We start from the raw sequence: 21,587 nt of genomic DNA, 5'->3' as shown, positions 1-21,587 counted from the left end.
AGCAATTGTTTTTGTATTTAGTTTTAGTTTATATATATATATATATATTTTTTTTATTCACAAAGTGTAATGAATTCATACTATAGAATAGTAGACTGATACACAGCCAATACAGCAGCATGCACCTATGACATTTATTTGTGGACCACCATAATACATTTACATTTACATTTAAGTCATTTAGCAGACGCTCTTATCCAGAGCGACTTACAAATTGGTGCATTCACCTTATGACATCCAGTGGGACAGTCACTTAACAATGGTGCATCTAAAACTTAGGGGGGGTGGGGTGAGAGGGATTACTTATCCTATCCTAGGTATTCCTTAAAGAGGTGGGGTTTCAGGTGTCTCCGGAAGGTGGTGATTGACTCCGCTGTCCTGGCGTCGTGAGGGAGTTTGTTCCACCATTGGGGGGCCAGGGCAGCGAACAGTTTTGACTGGGCTGAGCGGGAGCTGTACTTCCTCAGTGGTAGGGAGGCGAGCAGGCCAGAGGTGGATGAACGCAGTGCCCTTGTTTGGGTGTAGGGCCTGATCAGAGCCTGGAGGTACTGAGGTGCCGTTCCCCTCACAGCTCCGTAGGCAAGCACCATGGTCTTGTAGCGGATGCGAGCTTCAACTGGAAGCCAGTGGAGAGAACGGAGGAGCGGGGTGACGTGAGAGAACTTGGGAAGGTTGAACACCAGACGGGCTGCGGCGTTCTGGATGAGTTGAAGGGGTTTAATGGCACAGGCAGGGAGCCCAGCCAACAGCGAGTTGCAGTAATCCAGACGGGAGATGACAAGTGCCTGGATTAGGACCTGCGCCGCTTCCTGTGTGAGGCAGGGTCGTACTCTGCGGATGTTGTAGAACATGAACCTACAGGAACGGGCCACCGCCTTGATGTTGGTTGAGAACGACAGGGTGTTGTCCAGGATCACGCCAAGGTTCTTGGCGCTCTGGGAGGAGGACACAATGGAGTTGTCAACCGTGATGGCGAGATCATGGAACGGGCAGTCCTTCCCCGGGAGGAAGAGCAGCTCCGTCTTGCCGAGGTTCAGCTTGAGGTGGTGATCCGTCATCCACACTGATATGTCTGCCAGACATGCAGAGATGCGATTCGCCACCTGGTCATCAGAAGGGGGAAAGGAGAAGATTAATTGTGTGTCGTCTGCATAGCAATGATAAGAGAGACCATGTGAGGTTATGACAGAGCCAAGTGACTTGGTGTATAGCGAGAATAGGAGAGGGCCAAGAACAGAGCCCTGGGGGACACCAGTGGTGAGAGCGCGTGGTGAGGAGACAGATTCTCGCCACGCCACCTGGTAGGAGCGACCTGTCAGGTAGGACGCAATCCAAGCGTGGGCCGCGCCGGAGATGCCCAACTTGGAGAGGGTGGAGAGGAGGATCTGATGGTTCACAGTATCGAAGGCAGCCGATAGATCTAGAAGGATGAGAGCAGAGGAGAGAGAGTTAGCTTTAGCAGTGCGGAGCGCCTCCGTGATACAGAGGAGAGCAGTCTCAGTTGAATGACTAGTCTTGAAACCTGACTGATTTGGATCAAGAAGGTCATTCAGAGAGAGATAGCGGGAGAGCTGGCCAAGGACGGCACGTTCAAGAGTTTTGGAGAGAAAAGAAAGAAGGGATACTGGTCTGTAATTGTTGACATCGGAGGGATCGAGTGTAGGTTTTTTCAGAAGGGGTGCAACTCTCGCTCTCTTGAAGACGGAAGGGACGTAGCCAGCGGTCAGGGATGAGTTGATGAGCGAGGTGAGGTAAGGGAGAAGGTCTCCGGAAATGGTCTGGAGAAGAGAGGAGGGGATAGGGTCAAGCGGGCAGGTTGTTGGGCGGCCGGCCGTCACAAGACGCGAGATTTCATCTGGAGAGAGGGGAGAAAGAGGTCAGAGCACAGGGTAGGGCAGTGTGAGCAGAACCAGCGGTGTCGTTTGACTTAGCAAACGAGGATCGGATGTCGTCGACCTTCTTTTCAAAATGGTTGACGAAGTCATCTGCAGAGAGGGAGGAGGGGGGAGGGGGCGGAGGATTCAGGAGGGAGGAGAAGGTGGCAAAGAGCTTCCTAGGGTTAGAGGCAGATGCTTGGAATTTAGCGTGGTAGAAAGTGGCTTTAGCAGCAGAGACAGAGGAGGAAAATGTAGAGAGGAGGGAGTGAAAGGATGCCAGGTCCGCAGGGAGGCGAGTTTTCCTCCATTTCCGCTCGGCTGCCCGGAGCCCAGTTCTGTGAGCTCGCAATGAGTCATCGAGCCACGGAGCGGGAGGGGAGGACCGAGCCGGCCTGGAGGATAGGGGACATAGAGAGTCAAGGGATGCAGAGAGGGAGGAGAGGAGGGTTGAGGAGGCAGAATCAGGAGATAGGTGGGAGAAGGTTTGAGCGGAGGGAAGAGATGATAGGATGGAAGAGGAGAGAGTAGCGGGGGAGAGAGAGCGAAGGTTGGGACGGCGCGATACCAAACCCGAGTAGGGGCAGTGTGGGAGGTGTTGGATGAGAGCGAGAGGGAAAAGGATACAAGGCAGTGGTCGGAGACTTGGAGGGGAGTTGCAATGAGGTTAGTGGAAGAACAGCATCTAGTAAAGATGAGGTCGAGCGTATTGCCTGCCTTGTGAGTAGGGGGGGAAGGTGAGAGGGTGAGGTCAAAAGAGGAGAGGAGTGGAAAGAAGGAGGCAGAGAGGAAAGAGTCAAAGGTAGACGTGGGGAGGTTAAAGTCGCCCAGAACTGTGAGAGGTGAGCCGTCCTCAGGAAAGGAGCTTATCAAGGCATCAAGCTCATTGATGAACTCTCCGAGGGAACCTGGAGGGCGATAAATGATAAGGATGTTAAGCTTGAAAGGGCTAGTAACTGTGACAGCATGGAATTCAAAGGAGGCGATAGACAGATGGGTAAGGGGAGAAAGAGAGAATGACCACTTGGGAGAGATGAGGATCCCGGTGCCACCACCCCGCTGACCAGACGCTCTCGGGGTGTGCGAGAACACGTGGGCGGACGAAGAGAGAGCAGTAGGAGTAGCAGTGTTGTCTGTGGTGATCCATGTTTCCGTCAGTGCCAAGAAGTCGAGGGACTGGAGGGAGGCATAGGCTGAGATGAACTCTGCCTTGTTGACCGCAGATTGGCAGTTCCATAGGCTACCGGAGACCTGGAACTCCACGTGGGTCGTGCGCGCTGGGACCACCAGAGTAGGGTGGCCGCGGCCACGCGGTGAGGAGCGTTTGTATGGTCTGTGCAGAGAGGAGAGAACAGGGATAAACAGACACATAGTTGACAGGCTACAGAAGAGGCTACGCTAATGCAAAGGAGATTGGAATGACAAGTGGACTACACGTCTCGAATGTTCAGAAAGTTAAGCTACGTAGCAAGAATCTTATTGACTAAAATGATTAAAATGATACAGTACTGCTGAAGTAGGCCAGCTGGCAGTGGGTGCGTTGTTGACACTACACTAATCGAGTCGTTCCGTTGAGTGTAATACAGAAGTAGGCCAGCTGGCAGTGGGTGCGTTGTTGACACTACACTAAGTCGTTCCGTTGAGTGTAATACAGAAGAAGAAGAGACAATTGATACATGGATTGTGTGCCGTTTGAGGGTGAATGGCCAAGACAAAAGATTTAAGATTGAATTGCCTTTGAACGAGGTATGGTAGTAGGTGCTAATAGTTTCCTGTGTGTATCAAGAATGGTCCACCACCCAAAGCACATCCAGCCAACTTGACACAACTGTGGGAAGATTTGGAATCAACATGGGCCAGTATCCCTATGGGACGCTTTTGACACCTTGTAGAGTCCATGCCTCGACAAGGTTGTTCTGAGGGCAAAAGGGGTGCAATGGAATATTAGGAAGGTGTTCTTAATGTTTTTTTGCACTCAGTGTACAGCCAAACAACAAGGAACTGGCATTACATCTGTGTCAGAGTCTCTCTGAATTTGATATTAAACCATCTGTGTTTGTCATAGAATAATGGGACTAGTTTCTGTGGATGCGGGCAAATTTCCAGCGTTGTGCTTGAGATATTGTAGTGATGGTGACAGGGGCATGTACAAACAGGTAGCCTGGCGCGGAGGGGGAGTGGGAGCAGGCGTGACAATATCCTCGAAACACCGTCTTCAAAGATACATCAATAACAATGAGCTAATCAGTTACAATTTCACCCAGCATAAAAAAAATGCGCTCTTGTTAGGACACTATTGTTCAGAGGAGCTAGCCAACAACACAGCTAACACAATAACTTCAAAGTGGAGCTGGAAAGACTGCAAACTTTCTTTGTATATATCCATAAAAATTATGCCAGCTGATTCATTATTTTGATTGGCTGAGAAACGCTGCCTGGCATCTCTTTCTCGTCCAGACTCCCTACACGTTCATTACTATGGGACAGTTGGAGATCGAATTTGAATATTTGAAACAATGTTGCAGATGTCGGAGAGAGACTAATGTTTATACAAATCTCCGCTGTTGAAAACTAAATGTTAGTCTAAAGAAATGTGAGATAATGTCTAGATGCTTTTTATAGTGGAGATCAAGTTTATAACTTCCCTGCCTGGGCTGATGAGACAGTCAGATGGAACAGAGTACATAAGCATTTTAACGTCATAGATTTAGCTGGTGGTAACTTGTGGAATAGACACTGGCTGGAATGCGCTTTTAACCAATCAGCATTCCGGATTATACCCACCCATTGTATAAATGGGTGATGAAAGTGTTATGAAGTCCTAATGTAGGTAGCCTTCAAGTAAATAATTATGCGTTTCAAACTACTAACAGGCAGGGTTGCTACACAACATACTGGCCCACAAGTTATGATTAAGGTTATCTTGTTCACCAGATACTTAAATAGCCGGGGGATGAGGTCCTGATTAAGGTGTAGCAGCAGTATAAACACCACACTTGTAACGGTTTTCTTCTGGTGAAAGAGAGGCGGACCAAAAAGCAGCGTGGTTTGTCGTGGAATTATCAGAATTTGTTGGTAACATTTGTAAGATGTTTAATATTCATCAAATGTGTGTAAGTTACTTCTCATAAGAATGTATTTTGTTGTACTATAGTGGTGGCCATTGGCAGTTATCTGTTCTATGTCAGGACTAAGTTGCATGGGCCACATGAGAGGGGAGAGGTCAAAGTGTCATCATGTGTAAACATATCTTTTACTCCCTACCTTTCCCAGTGGGGAAAGGAGGGGTTGCAGTGTCTGGAATCATTCTATGCTCCCTCTAATGTTGTTTCTATCTTAACCTATAGCCTCACATCTTATCCGTGAGTTTGTCCTGGAGTATGTGTTTAGATTGGGTTGTATATAAATGACAATTTGATATGTGCCTGTTGATATGGATGATTTGATTGATGGTTCTGGGGTTTGGGAAAGGAGACAAAGCTGAACGATGAGTTATGTCTATGCTGTTTGACTATGTGTGTCTTTGCTATTAAAGGAACTCAGTTGCATTGTAAGGGGGCTCTCTGAGAATTCAATGGGGAGACACTGAATTTATCTGAGAGTCACAGACAGGATTGTGATAAGAGCTCATATAATTAAAGATGGACTTCTATAACTAACTCTGACGTGTGTGTGTGTGTGTGTGGTTTGCTCCCATGATTAGGTAAATAGAGGAAATTTCCACGACAGGTTATTTTTGGACATCTTTAATAAAGATGAAAATACAACAATCTACAATAACCGTGAAAAACCAAACCAGCCCTACCTGGTGCACACAAACACAGAGACAGGAACAATCACCCACAAGAGACCTAAAGAATATGACTGCCAAAATATGGTTCCCAATCAGAGACAACGATAAACACCTGCCTCTGATTGAGAACCACTCAAGGCAACCATAGACTTACCTAGAGTACTACTCTAACCACAATCCCATACCTACACACAACCCCAGACAAATCAAACCACATAAATCCCCATGTCACACCCTGGCCTAACCAAAATAATAACGAAAACACAGAAATACTAAGGCCAGGGCGTGACAACACTACAAAAGGTGAGTTTGGTCACCAATTAGCTGAGTCATCATGCCCCGAAAACACCTTATTGTACATGAGCATGCCTGCAGGAGAGGGAGAGGGAGAGAGAGAGAGATACACGGAACACTGGCTAGCAGACCTAATCCCCTTATTAAAGCTGAGTCTGAACTTGCATTCCAAATGGCACTCTATACAGTGCACTACTTTTGACTAGATCCCTATGGGCCCTGGCCAAAAGTAATGCATTGTATAGTGAATAGCGTGCCATTTGAAATGCAGTCTGGATCTCCTCAACACAATTATACAGATGAGTTTCCACTGTTCCACTGTGCCTGAGGTTACGGTAAAGCCACTCACATGGAGTGGGCTTACGACTGCTCCTCTCCGCCTCAGCCTCTGAGAGAGGGGCTTCCCTGCTAGTATGAATAGGCAATGATAAAGTCCTCTTTTTCAATATGTCTAAGTCCTCTTCTGAAAGTATTACTTTCTTTGTCTCCCCAAGTTAGGCAAACAGAGTAGTCACATAAACATGGGGTGCATAAATATCATATATCAAATCATACTAAACTCGTGTGCCAGGCTTCACGGTTCCGGATGCAGAATACATGCAAGAATATGGCAGCTGGCCGTAAGACTCACATGCTCCGGAAACTTCAAATATATACAACCTGAAGTATATACACTAAGTGCACAAAACATCATGAACACCTTCCTAATATTTAGTTGCACCCTTTTTTCCCCTCAGATCAGCCTCAATTCGTTGGGGCATGGATTCTACAAAGGGTCAAAAGCATTCCACTGGGGTGCTGGTCCATATACTGTACATGATTCATCAAGCCCTTCTCTGCCAAGGCAGAGTTAGAGGAAGATGTAAGTATGCATTTCACCTGTTCTTCTCAGCGCATGTGATAAATACATTGATTAGATTGTCTGACAGAAGATATTTGTCACCATCTTGAGGCCTTTTCTACCTCTTTCAGGGCCGTGACAATTAAATAAATACGTGAATGTCATGCAACGTCAGACCGTCTAACACCAATATAACTTTTGTTGAGCAAGCAAATATCGCCATCAAGTTGACATACATCAATTCACTTTTATTCATTTACATTATTTCTACTATAATATAACGCTCCATAATGAATATCTTAATACTGCACTATGGATATCATTATATACCCTTATTGAAGTCATAAAATGACTAAGCCTAGTTCATACCCTTCGTGTGCAACACAAGAACGCTTCACAAAATGCTGATCCTGCGTTCTTTTGTAGAGCTTTTTTTGTGTAGCTGCTTGTAGTTATTTCTTGTGTACGTATGTAGGGTATAAACTACACTTTAGTCCCATGTCATCAAATGAATACCTAAATTAAAGTGAAAAATTCTGAAAGATACTGTAACGGCGTTCTTTGTTTGTCGAAAGAGAGTCGGACCGAAATGCAGCGTGGTGGTTACTCATGTCTTTAATGAAACAAATGATGATACATGAAATAACTTAATAAATACAAAAACAACAAACGGAACGTGAAAACCTATTACAGCCTATCTGGTGAACACTACACAGAGACAGGAACAATCACCCACGAAATACAAAGTGAAACCCCGGCTACCTAAAATATGGTTCCCAATCAGAGACAACGAGAATCACCTGACTCTGATTGAGAACCGCCTCAGGCAGCCAAACCTATGCTACACCCCTACTCAGCCGCAATCCCAATGCCTACAAAACCCCAATACGAAACACAACATATAAACCCATGTCACACCCTGGCCTGACCAAATATATAACGAAAACACAAAACACTATGACCAAGGCGTGACAGATACAATATTAATCAAAATCTGCAATGCAAATGCTTTATTAAAACAACCATTCAAAAGTATGTAAGTGATTGAAAAAACAAATACATAGTTCCTCAAAGCCCAAAACGTTTAGCACCACTTTCTTAATCGTAAGAGTAGAAGCTGCTGTCGGCCTACCCTCCTTGTCATTTTTTAATTTAGGCTAAATATCTACATCAAATGTAGAGGCTGCAATGGACGTGGATCAATGATTACAATAGGGAGAGGGCATCAGATGTACAGCACATCTAGTCAATTGGTTGGGCTTCTTAGCTTATCTTCCTAATCACAGGAGAAGCTGTAGATGTCTGAATGACATTTAGAAGCTCACATTCCTAGTTACAGGAGTGGGAGCTAATAAGGGATCAAAAGACCCAGATGGAATTTTGGTGTTGACCAGCCTATAGTGGATCTTCCATAAGGAGTATAAACTAATGGTAAGCTAGTCCACTGACAGCCTGGTTCAAATATAGCAGCATTAGGGGATTCAAAATGAAAACAGAAATGAACAACAAAAATAAAAATGTTGTATTGAGGCCAGTTGTGGTGTCCTCCTCAGATGTAGCCTGGCAAAAGCAACTGACATGGGCTGCACGTCATCCAGGCTACCCATCAGAGGACCCAGAGGACTTGCAGGTGACCAAGCGTTTCCAGGCCTTCTGGACTCCCCAGAAGAAGTCCCGGATGCCTTTCCTCATCTTGGATAATTTAACTGGCAAGAAGATGAATATATGTAAGAATTTCAGATGGACAATTGTCTGAAAAAACAATAATTTATTACTTCTTTATACTTCTTTATAATTGTCAAATAAGAACATTTCCCACCAGGAATACTCACTCATAGGTGGAGAATCCACAAGCAATGTACATCTCTGGCTGGTTTGTAGTGTCTGTAAGGCCAATGCTCATGTTGGACTGATCAGAATTCAAGGATGCACAATTCAACTTCAATTTCACTTCCTTTACATATTCCTATAATTATACAACTATACTTACTGGTGCCGATATCAAAAAGCACAACCAATGACCATTCAAGAGTAACCTGAGCTTGTCTTACCTTTCTGCCAGTGGCATAATGCACCCCCTCAGATTCCGCATCCTCCAAATCATTACTGCATGAGTCTTCAAGGTCTGAGGTCTCACTGTCATATGGGTTGGAAACTGAGGGTTTCAAGATGGCCAGTAGCTTGTGGGAAACAATGACAGAGACAATGGAAAGCATCTCCTGATCCTCAAATAAATAGTACATTTTCAAGGAGCGTTTCAAACGCTTCACCTTCCCAAGGTCAGTGTAGATGGCATCTGCCAGCTTCGATGTCATCTTAGAATTGAAACTTTTTTGCTGGCTTTCCATTTCCTCAATCAGATATTTGCCACCTCATCGTCGAACAATCGGATCAGCTCAGTCACCAGATCACTGATCTGGATGCGCTGACGCTTGTTGGTCCTTTTTGGCATACGGCATATCTTCTTGACAAGCTTCATCAGGACTTCTTCTAATATAAGCTCCCTTATGAAGCTGGTGGAACCGGATGTCACTTGTGTCGTGGAAATTTCCTCTATTTACCAAATCATGAGAGCAAACCACAACACAAGTCAGAGTTAGTTATCAAAGTCCATCTTTAATTATATGAGCTCTATCACAACCCTGTGACTCTCAGATCAATTCAGTGTCTATCAATGAATTCTCTGAGAGCCCCACTACCTTGCAACTGAGATCCTTTAATAGCAAAGAACACACATAGTCAGACAGCATAGACATAAATCGTTCAGCTTTGTCTCCTTACTCAAACCCAGAACCATAAACCAACCCTCCATATCAACAGGCATATATCAAATTGTCATTTAGATACAACCAATTCTAAATACAACCAATCATGGACAAGCTCACGGAGAGCATAGAATGATTCCAGACACTGCCATCCTCCTCTCCCCGATGGGAAAAGTAGGGAGTGACTGGCACACAGACACAGTGGAGCAAAATATATTTTTACACATGATGACACCTTGACCTCTCCCCTCTCTGCGGCACATGCAACTTAGTCTTGACATAGAACAGATACTGCAACCCTGCCACAGTATTATACAAAAATAACATTCTTGATGAGAAATAACTTACAAACATATGATGAATATAAAACATCTTACCTATGTTACCAACCAATTCTGATTATTCCCCAACACTTGTTCCACAGTGGATCACTCCGGCTGTTCAATCTCAGTCTTCATGCTGCTCTGCTCAGCTTTCTTATTCAAAGATTCACGGGTTGTCATTTCATTAAACAAGGCTGTCAATTCTTTCAAGTTGAGTGTAGAGTCCAGATTTTTGGTGCCTTGAAGTTTGGATGGTGCATCCATAATTCCGCTCGTGACAAGACAGACAATGTCCTTGTGCAGCTTGGGTGCCTTGTGGCACAGTATCTTCTGTAGGGCTTCCTCTGTGCCATAGCGTTGCATCAACTTTCTATGCACAGACAGCACCAACTGAAAGATGTCTGTTGCCTTCAGGCAGACATTTGCTTCCCTCCACCTGTTTGTCACCCTCACCCACAGAGCACTGGACAGCTTGTGGACACATCCTCAACTAGGGTCCAGCTGGCCAGTTTATCCTGGGTCCGAGGAACAATCAGAGACCGCAGCCGGACAATGATATCCATCACCGCCACTACATGAACAATAATATACACCGGTTGGGATGCCTTCACCTCAGCCGAGCCACATCGGCCCTTAACCATGACCTTGTCTGTCCTTAGGCAGATGTATGAGGAGAGTGGCCTGACAGAGACTTTGGGTACGATTGAACCCAGACGGTTGACTTCCCTGGTGACATTTCTCGCAATGGCTGTTGTCATCTCCCCGCGGCTCAAAGCTCGCCTCAGAGCATCAGGAGAGCCGGTGTGCTCCTCCATCTCTCTGCAGAGGGCTCTTACAATCCTTGCATTTGAGGGGCGGGAGTACGGCGTCTGAGATCCTTGGTCTTTTCCAATGCTGAGGTAACGTCTGGGGAATCGGACATGTCCCGAAGGACAGAAACCACCATGTCCATTGCCACATCAGAGAGAGTGGTGGTTGGGGATGACACAGGTGATGCAAAGTCCTCTGAGTCAAGCTCATACCCATGAAGCAGCTTGGTGTGGAATGTAGACTGGGAGAGTCCTTGTCGGAGGTCCCTCTGACCATGATGTTTGTCTCAGAGTCATCGGGTACATGGTTCTCTTTGAGAGGTTTGATACCTGCCTCACACAGCTCTTTCAGATGGATGTTCTCGGAAGACATCACTGCTTCTTGAAGAGTAGGTGGTTGATTGTCTATGGTTGGAGCCATGATTGTCCTTACCATCAGAGGACAAAGCTTCGCAACCAGTTCATATTGTAGCTTAAAGTTCTGATCGGATGTCATTCATGGGTACCTCAGGGATGTCAAGGCCTTGAAATAGCATCTTCCATACCAATTTGCCCACTACACCCTCCAGTAGGCAATTAGTAGGGCTCAGGGTCTCATTTCCTCTGCCACTGGTGCTGGGAGGTAACTCTTGCTTCTTGTGAAGGCCATGAATGGCCTCACTTTGCGCAATACAACCCTCAACAGGCAACTCCTCCACTGCAATCGTGAGCACAACCACATTGACGTCGTTGGTGTGGGGTCCAATCAAAAACTTCTTATAGGTTGTGTAGTATCCTTAAAGGCTTCTTAGAGTTACAACTCATGAGACTTAAGCACAGTTTAGTATTTAATTGTAACTTAGAATTACATTCTTTGACGCACCTGGCTTAAACTACCTGAAGCTTTCTTAATCTTAGTTATATAGTCAGACATAGGAAATAGCTACGGTTAGCGGAAAGCAAACCCCTGTCTTGAGTCAATACTGCCATCTATTGGTAAACATAAATATAGCAGGTTACTACAGGTTGGGTCTGTGACATATTGTAAAACACCCCCGCCTGTCTTTAAGTTCTGAGCTTTATCTCCAAATGTCCTATCCAGAAGACACAATACTGACTCAGATAGTGGGTCAGTGAACTCCTGGAGCTCTAGGCTGCTCTCAACTTCGAAGGGGCTGAGGCTGCAGCTGAGCTGTAATAAGAAGCCTGCAGCTCTCTCTTCGACTCCAATCTGTCATGCAGCTTTGGATATAAGGCATCTGCAATTGAGTCTGTGAGCCGCTCATCCAAATTAACAGAGCAAATATTAGTCAGGCTTTTGTTGGAAGCCTCCTCTTTGGTTTTCCTCAGGATGTCCCGCACAGCTTCCCTTGGGGCAGAACCAGAAGTGCAAGCATGTCCATTGGATGGTGTCTGGGTGTCAATAAGGGATTCCTTGATCAAGAAACTCTGGAGTTCGGTGGCCACTTCCTGAGACATCTCCCTTCTGATCTTCTGAACAGCAGGTGTCAGTGTAGCTTTCTCTGAGGTCAAAGGTGTCAGAACTCTTGTCAAAGTTGAGGGGCATCTGAGATGATCACCCAGACCCTCTAAGTCATCAGAGCAGGACACCGTGGCAACTTTAAATAAAACCAAACTAATAAGGTTATGAGCCACAGCAGATGATTTTGCTGATGCTGCCTGGAGTGTCTCTGAACTAAGCTGATTGGAGGCAGCCATCTTTGTTGTTGCCCTGGTAATGATGTTACTCACAGGCTTGATGGCGTAGCTCATAAACTGGGATCTCAGGCTTTCAAAAACTCCCTTCGCTCTTTCTACCTTCAGGTCTTTGTCAGTGGCAAATACACACGACTGAACAGCATGTAGAGATACAGGGAGAGGAAAGCGCAAGGGTGAAGTGTCCCCTCAAGGCGCCTCCAAGAGCGCCAACAGACACACATTGCAGTGTTTCGCTGGATGACGAAGAACAACTGGAGGAGAGATCAAGCAGCTCCTCCTCCAAAGTCAGAGAGGAGGAAAGAATTCCCTCCATTTTCAGGACAGAGATAACATCCGCAAGTGTTGAATCTACAAGGTCCTCACCGAGTGGGCTACTCCTTAAGTGGCTGACAAACACCCTTGTAGGATAATGGGAGACTGTGGTGGGTGATGGAGAGCCCTCCTCACCATTCACCAAGACTGGGAGATGATGCAACATACAAGTCCGCCAGCCCGCTCAATAATGGAGGGGAGGGAAACATCCAAAGGGGCTGGAGGTGTCACACTCCCTCCTTGGCCATTTCTGTCTTGGCTGAGGCAGATCGACGAGACCTCAGTAGCAAATTGATTCTCCCGCACAGGGCTGTTGCTCGAGTCAGGTCCAGGAACAGTTGAAATAAAGCTCACAGCCAGGGAGCAAGGAATGTCACTCATTCTGTAGACACCAGGGAGCTGGTGGTAGACACCAGGGAGCTTCTGCTTGATGAACCCTGGCTGGAGGGGAAGCTGGTGTTGGAAGAGGAGAAACTGGCCAAGGTCTGTTTGAAGGGGATGACATGTCCATGACTAAAATGACATATCAAATCTGGGCTAGCTGAATGTGCTGTGCAGCCCACTACAGCAGATGGGGATTCATAGACATCAGTGGCAGTACATTGTATGTCAGATTGTGGCCTGGCAGACTGTGAAGTAGCAAATTGTGGTGTAGCAGAACATGGCCTAGCAGCCTGGAGGTTCTCAGTAGAGACCTGATTGGAGGCTGAGTGAGCTCATTAGATAGGATAGGGAAGTACTGCTGCTAGAGTCACATCCAGGAACATTTGAAATTGAGTTTACGGTCAGAGAGCAAGGAATGTCACTCCTACTTTCTGAAAGCTTGATGGAGCATGAGGAGGGGAGACTGCTGGAGGAAAGGTTGGTGTTGGTCTCTTCGCTGGAGAGTAAGGAGGAGAAAGGGGCCAAGGTCAGTTTGACAGGGATGACATGCCCACGACCTACCACAGCAGATAAGGTTTCAGAGTAGTCAGTGGCAATAGGTGGTTTTGCAGATTGTGGTTTAGCAGATTTTAGTTTAGCAGGTGGTGGTTTATCAGATTGTAGTTTAGCAGATTGTGGTTTAGCAGGTGGTGGTTTAGCAGGTGGTTGCTTAGCAGATTGTGGTTTACACGGTGGTGGTTTAGCAGATTGTGGATTATCAGATGGTAGTTTAGCAGATTTGGTTTGGCAGGTGGTGGTTTGTCAGATTGGGGCCTGGCAGATTTTGGCCTAGTAGAATGTGGCCTAGCAGCCAGGAGGTTCTTAGTAGAGATCTGACTGGAGAAAGAGTGTGCTCATTCCTCACTGGGCAGAGAAATGCTGCTACAATAAGTCTGGACAGCAGTGACTGGTTCATCAATGGAGATTGGGGAGGACCCACTGTCAGGACTCTGAGTGAGACAGATCACATTGACTTTGGAGAGTAGGGAGGTACAGCTGACAGAGCCCTGGGTTGAATCTTCGTTGGTGTCTTTGCTGATAGGGAGCATACTCTCTGCAGCACTTTCTGAAGCTCTTAGCCTTTTTAGGTCAACCAAGGCAGGGATCAGGATGCTATTTACCTCCTCCAATACTGAGCTCGTTATGTGCCCAATCATGAGCAGCAAGTCCTTAACAGTAATCTGTATTTATGAACATCAACAGAATTGATTAAGATTTACAGTATGTTGGAAATCAAAACACATGTTAATACATATCAAATTATTTTTAAAAGTAAATATAACAAGTATACCTTTCTTTCTTTTCTAGCAATCACTCTATATCAAATGTGTGGTCTCCATTGTTGCAACTTAATCATCTTCCTCATCTAGACTTTTTACATTTACCAAAGTTGCAAACGCATATCATATCATCCAAATACAGTGGTGAGACAAAGTATATGAACCCTATTGGAATTATCTGAATGTCTGCATAAATTGGTCATAAAATTAGATGTAATCTTCATCTAAATCAGAACAACAGATTAACACATTCTGCTTAAACTAATAACACACAAATGATTGTATTTTTCTCGTCTACTGAATACATAATTTAAACATTCACAGTGTAAGTTGAAAAAAGTATTTGAACCCCGAGGCTAATGACTTCTCCAAAAGCTAATTGGAGTTAGCTAACCTGGAGTACAATCATTGAGACGAGATTAGAGATGTTGGTTAGAGCTGTCCGCCCTAAAAAGAAATCCCAAAATTTGAGTTTGCTATTCACCAGAAGCATTGCCTGATGTGAACCATGCCTCAAACAAGAGATCTCAGAAGACCCAATATTAAGAATCATTGACTTGCATATAGCTGGAAAGTGTTACAAAAGTATCTCTAAAAGCCTTGATGTTCATCACTCCACGGTTAGACAAATTGTATATAAATGGAGAAAGTTCAGCACTGACGCTACTCTCCCAAGGAGTGGCCGACCTGCAAAGATGACTTCAAGAGCACAGCGCAGAATGCTCAATGAGGTTAAGAAGAATCTTAGAGTGTTAGCTGAAGACTTAAAGAAATCTATGGAACATCCTAACATCTCTGTTGACGAGTCTACGATACGTAAAACACTAAACAAGAATGGTGTTCATGGGAGGACACCACGGAAGAAGCCACTGACTGTCCAAATAAAAACATTGCTGCACGTTTGAAGTTCACAAAAGAGCATCTGGATGTTCCAGATTCTGTGAAGAGATTAAACTAAAGTTGAGTTGTTTGAAAGGAACACACAACATTGTGTGGAGAAAGAAAAGCAACGCACACCAATATCAAAACCTCATCCCAACTTTAAAGTATGGTAAAGGGAGCATCATATCATGGTTTGGAGCTGCTTTGCTGCCTCATGGTCTGGACAGCTAGCTATCATCGATGGGAAAATTAATTGCCAAGTTAATCAAGACATTTTGCAGGAGAATGTAAGGCTGTTCGCCAATTGAAGCTCAACAGAAGTTGGGTGATATAATATATAATATAATAAATATATGCCATTTAGCAGACGCTTTTATCCAAAGCGACTTACAGTCATGTGTGCATACATTCTACGTATGGGTGGTCCCGGGATCGAACCCACTACCCTGGCATTACAAGCGCCATGCTCTACCAACTGAGCTACAGAAGGACCATGATGCAACAGGACAACGACCCAAAACACCGAAGTAAATCAACAACAGAATGTCTGCAACAGAATAACATATGCCTTCTGGAGTGGCCCAGTCAGAGTAGGGGACCTCAACCCGATTGAGATGCTGTGGCAGGGCCTCAAGAGAGCGGTTCACACCAGACACCCAAGAATATTGCTAAACTTAAACAGTTTTGTAAAAAGGAATGGTATAAAATTCCTCCTGACCGTTGCGCAGGTCTGATCTGCAACTACAGAAAACGATGAGGTGATTGCTGCCAAAGTAGGGTCAACAATTTATTAAAACCAAGGGTTCACAAACTCAGCAAAAAAAGAAATGTCCTCTCACTGTCAACTGTGTTTATTATCAGCAAACTTAACATGTGCAAATAATTGTATGATCATACAAGATTGAACAACTGAGACATCTTCTTAAGGCGAGGGGAACCCCTCGACAACATCCGCTGAAATGGCAAAGCGAGAAATTCTAAAATATTTTTCAGAAATATTTAACTTTCATACATTCACAAGTGCAAAACACCAAATTAAAGCTTAACTTCTTGTTAATCTACCCATCGTGTCGGATTTCAAAAAGGCTTTACAGTGAAAGCAGACCATACGATTATGTTAGGTCAGCGCCTAGTCACAGAAAAACATTCAGCCATTTTCCAGCCAAAGCGAGGAGTCACAAAAAGCAGAAATAAGAGAAAATGAATCACTAACCTTTGATGATCTTCATCAGATGGCACTCATAGGACTTCGTGTTTCACAATACATGTATGTTTTGTTCAATAAAGTTCATATTTATATCCACAAATCTCAGTTTACATTGGCGCGTTATGTTCAGTAATGTTGTGCCTCGAAAACATTCGGCGAATTTGCAGAGAGCCACATCAATTTACAGAAATACTCATCATAAACGTTGATGAAAGATACAGGTGTTATGCACATAATTAAATATATACTTCTCCTTAATGCAACTGCTGTGTCAGATTTCAAAAAAGCTTTACGGAAAAAGCACACCATGCAATAATCTGAGTACAGCGCTGTCACGGTGCTGACTTTTGCCCGATACCTGCAGCAAAAGCCTTTACCCCCGTCCTCTGGCTGGGCAGAGTACTTTAGGATTTTAGTTACTTCGGTGTAACAAGGGCCTAGCCGTTCGGCCCTACCAACCCTTCTATTTATTTGTAATGGCCCTTCGCGTGAGTTGGATTTGTTCCTTCGTTCACGTTGTCACTCCCTTTATTTCCCGGTCTAGTATGGGGCCATGGATAAAAGTACTCTTCTAGTATTCTAAGTTTATAGATTCTTCCTATACTCCCTTACCTTGTGTCTTCTTTTCTTATATATCAATACCTAATAACTAATCTTCTGTTAGTTATTAGGCTCGTCAGCTGGTAGTCTCTTGGAAACTAGTATTGTTATATGTATTGACTCTCCTAAAAATATATTATTGTCCACACAATGAAATATTCTTTAGTGCAATCACTTTTAACCTATAACCAGGGTCACTTTCTGTTCAGTGAGAGTGTCAACGGCGTTTGCTCTCCAGATCTTTACTCTGGCCTAGTTTTTAATGTTTCAAGCTTTTATTAAGTCACTCTGTTTTTTGTCTTATACACGTTATTACAATTCAATGGTTATACAGTTTCTCAATACAACAATAATGCTCAATCAATCCTTAAAGCGTTAGCTATGCCGGATACTTATTGCTAGACAGCTTAAGCACTTCTCAATATAAACCCTTATATAAAACTTAAACACAATTACCTATGATTCAGCTCCTTCAGTCACCTTCCCGTAATTGGTTTCTCAGCAATATTAATTTTATCTAATCAATTAATACTTTCAGATTCCAATTCGTTATACTGGGGGCGGCAGGGTAGCCTAGTGGTTAGAGCGTTGGACTAGTAACCGGAAGTTCAAACCCTCGAGCTGACAAGGTACAAATCTGTCGCTCTGGCCCTGAACAGGCAGTTAACCCACTGTTCCTAGGGCGTCATTGAAAATAAGAATTTGTTCTTAACTGACTTGCCTGGTTAAATAAAGGTAAAATAAAAAATATATACTGTATAAACACTAAATGCCTTCTACCATGTAGCCGGTTTTTAACTTTTGACCGTTTGAGGTATTTGCCCTTTCTTGACTGTATTAATTCTGGTGCTGATCCCCCAAGGATAGACCACCTTTATTGAGAGATGGGTAATGCAATTCTTATGTATTCCCTCCGTCAAGCAGGTTCCTCTGTCCTTTCTCTGGATAAGCTTTTCTTCAGAAATAAATATTTTTTAAGGCAAAACCATCCGTCAAACTTTTAGTCAAAGTTAATCCTGGACAAATGGAGTATGGCAAAAAGTAATTTACCTGTGATGATTCTCAATATGAAGTATCTCTCATATTGTAGCGAGGATCACAAGTTTCTCATGATCCCCCTTTATATACCTTTTACTGGGAAAGTGACTGTGGCTGTTGCATTTCCTACACAGCACTAATATCTGTCAAAGCTTTGCTGGTGTGCTCTTGTCAGTTGATCACTCTAGGCTTAAATCCACCAGCACTTTAGTCCATAGCTCCTCCTTCGTTTTGCAGTCATTTTTCATTGCATCCGCATACCAGTCTCCTATTCTGGGGTCCTCTTGTGGTGCACCTGTCAGTGTAGGGAAGTTAAGGAGTTCAGCTTCCTCTGGCTCCCCCTGGTGTTCTCTCTTTATGTCTTGCACAGTCCATGGTTCCGATATTTTCCATGGATGAGGTTCGGCTGCCACTACTTCCAGTGAGGGAGTGGGCAGATCCCTTTTGCGTTTTGCTACAGCGCTCAGACACAAAAACAAGCCATACAGATACCCGCCATGCTGTGGAGTCAGTAAAAGTCAGAAATAGCGTTGTAAATATTCACTTACCTTTTGATGATCTTCCTCAGAATGCACTCCCAGGAATTCCAGTTCCACAATAGATGTCCGTTTTGTTCGATACAGTTCATCTTTATGTCCAAATACCTCCTTTTTGTTAGCACGTTTAGTTCACCAATCGAAATTCACAAGGCGCGGTCAAGTCCAGACGAAAGTCCAGATGAAAAGTCAAAACAGTTCTATTACAGTTCGTAGAAACATGTCAAACGATGTATAGACTCAATCTTTAGGATGTTTCTATCATAAATCTTCAATAATGTTTCAATCGGACAATTCCTTTGTCTTTAGAAATTAAAAGGAACGCAGCTCGCTCTCACGGCGCGCATGACTTAGCTCATGGCCTTCTGCCAGACCTCTTAGTCAAACAGCTCTTAATCGTTTCCCCTTCACAGTAGAAGCCTGAAACAAGGTTCTAAAGTCTGTTGACATCTAGTGGAAGCCTTAGTAAGTTCAATATGACCCAATTTACGCAGTATAGTAGAAAGACAATGAGTTGAAAAACTACAAACCTCGGATTTCCCACTTCCCGGTTGGATTTTTCTCAGGTTTTTGCCTGCCATATGAGTTCTGTTATACTCACAGACATCATTCAATCAGTTTTAGAAATGTCGAATCTACTAATAATATGCATATATAAGCTTCTGGGCATGAGTAGCAGGCAGTTTACTCTGGGCACGCTTTTCATCCGAACGTGAAAATACTGCCCCCTATCCCAAACAGGATAAACTGAACATGTGGCTAACAGAAATGGAATAATGTGTCCCTGAAGAAAAGGGGGGTTCAAAATCAAAAGTAACAGTCAGTATCTGGTGTGGCCACCAGCTGCATTAAGTACTGCAGTGCATCTCCTCCTCATGGACTGCACCAGATTTGCCAGTTCTTGCTGTGAGATGTTACCCCACTCTTCCACCAAGGCACCTGCAAGTTCCCGGACATTTTCTGTGGGGGGGTGGCCCTACCCCTCACCCTCCATTCCAACAGGTCCCAGACGTGCTCAGTGGTATTGAGAACACAGACTTTCCTGTCTTGCAGGAAATCTCTCACAGAACCAGCAGTATGGCTGGTGGCATTGTCATGCTGGAGGGTAATGTCAGAATGAGCCGGCAGGAAGGGTACCACATGAGGGAGGAGGTTGATTTCCCTGTAACGCACAGCGTTGAGACCGCCTGCAATGACAGCAAGCTCAGTCCGATGTTGCTGAGACACATCGCCAAAGACCATGACGAACCCTCCACCTCCAAATTGATTCCGCTCCAGAGTACAGGCCTCGGTGTAACGCTCATTCCTTCGACGATAAACGCGAATCTCACCATCACCCCATGTGATTCAAAACCATGACTTGTCAGTGAATAGCACTTTTTGACAGTCCTGTCTGGTCCAGCGGTGGTGGGTTTGTGCCCATTGGCTACGTTGTTGCCGGTTTCCTTACAACAAGCCTACAAGCCCTCATTCCAGCCTCTCTCCGCCTATTGTGGACAGTCTGAGCACCGATGGAGCGATTGTGCGTTCCTGCTGTAACTCGGGCAGTTGTTGTTGCCATCCTGTACCTGTTCCGCTGGTGTGATGTTCGGATGTACCGATCCTGTGCAGGTGTTGTTACACGAGGTCTGCTACTGCGAGGATGATCAGCTGTCCGTCCTGTCCCCCTGTAGCTCTGTCTTAGGCGTCTCACAGTACGGACATTGCAATTTATTGCCCTGGCCACATCTGCAGTCATCATGCTTCCTTGCAGCATGCCCAAGGCACATTCACACAGATGAGCAGGGACCATGGGCATCTTTCTTTTGGTGTTTCTCAGAGTCAGTAGAAAGGCCTCTTTAGTTTCCTAAGTTTCATAACTGTGACATTAATTGCCTATCGTCTGTAAGCTGTTATTGTCATAACGACAGATGCATGTTTATTATTTGTTCGTGGTTCATTGAACAAGCATGGGAAACAGTGTGTATACCCTTGACAATGAAGATCTGTGAAGTTATTTGGATTTATACGAATTATCTTTGAAAGACAGGGTCCAGAAAAGGAGACGTTTCTTTTTTTGCTGAGTGTACTTTTTCCACCCTGCACTGTGAATGTTTACACTGTGTGTTCAATAAAGACATGAAAAAGTATCATTGTTGGTGTGTTATTAGTTTAAGCAGACTGGGTTTGTCTATTGTGACTTAGACAACATTTTATGACCAATTTACGCAGAAGTCCAGGTAATTCCAAAGGGTTCACATACTTTTTCTTGCCACTGTACTTGGATATGGATTTCCCAGTAGATGGGAGACAGGGAAGCAGTAATATGCCTACAGCCCCCAAAGAGTGAAAGCTGGGAACATGTTCATGACCAAAATGACCTACCACTGATGGGCTAGCTGAATGTGGTGAGCAGGTCATCACAGTAGACAAGGTTCCAGAGTGATCAGAGTCACTGCTAGGTCTTTCAGTTGGTGGTCTGGCAGAACGTGGTCTGGTAGTTTGTGGTCTGGCAATATGTAGTCTGGCAATATGTAGCCTAGCAACCTCGAGGTTCAAGGTCGAGATCTGACTGGAAAGAGTGTCCATCGAGGAGGTGGAGTGTCTGAAGGGAGAGTCCTTTCCCAGAGGTGTGTGTGTGTCTCCATGCCCAGGGGTCTCCAATCTCCCATCTGGCTTCCAGGCTAAGAGAGACGGGTAAGAAAGAGGGTCAAATGGATGAAGATACCAACAGAAACACTGAGGTCCTACTGCTGCTTAAGCAATTGTGAGTTGATATCAGCCCTAGGAGTGCCGCTGTTCCATCCTTACCTGTCCAATCACCGACCAGCGGATTCTGCGCTCCAGGCGCAGCTCCCTGCACACTTCTCTTTCCAGCTCCGTAAGCCTGAGGCGTCGTTTCACATCCCAAGCCAGTTCGGCCAAGTGAAGGT

The 21,587-nt window shown here is 44.8% G+C and overlaps 1 long non-coding RNA gene across 2 annotated transcripts in view; it reads left to right on the top strand.

Moving 5' to 3' along the window:
* LOC124009246 overlaps positions 1–8,507 on the top strand; it is a 32,104-nt gene extending 23,597 nt beyond the window's left edge. Inside the window, exons 2-3 of one of the 2 annotated variants that reach the window (XR_006834264.1) lie at positions 6,699–6,823; positions 8,356–8,507. This is a non-coding gene — a long non-coding RNA (uncharacterized LOC124009246). Of the gene's footprint in view, positions 1–6,698; positions 6,824–6,933; positions 7,324–8,355 lie in introns of those variants that run through there. The other variant, XR_006834270.1, reaches the window with a different exon arrangement.
* Positions 8,508–21,587: the final 13,080 nt, after the last annotated feature.

The sequence above is a fragment of the Oncorhynchus gorbuscha genome, linkage group LG01 (assembly GCF_021184085.1).
Source record: "Oncorhynchus gorbuscha isolate QuinsamMale2020 ecotype Even-year linkage group LG01, OgorEven_v1.0, whole genome shotgun sequence".
NCBI lineage: Eukaryota > Metazoa > Chordata > Actinopteri > Salmoniformes > Salmonidae > Oncorhynchus > Oncorhynchus gorbuscha.
Note: the sequence above shows the minus strand (reverse complement) of the source record. Positions and strands in the feature narration are given on the sequence as shown.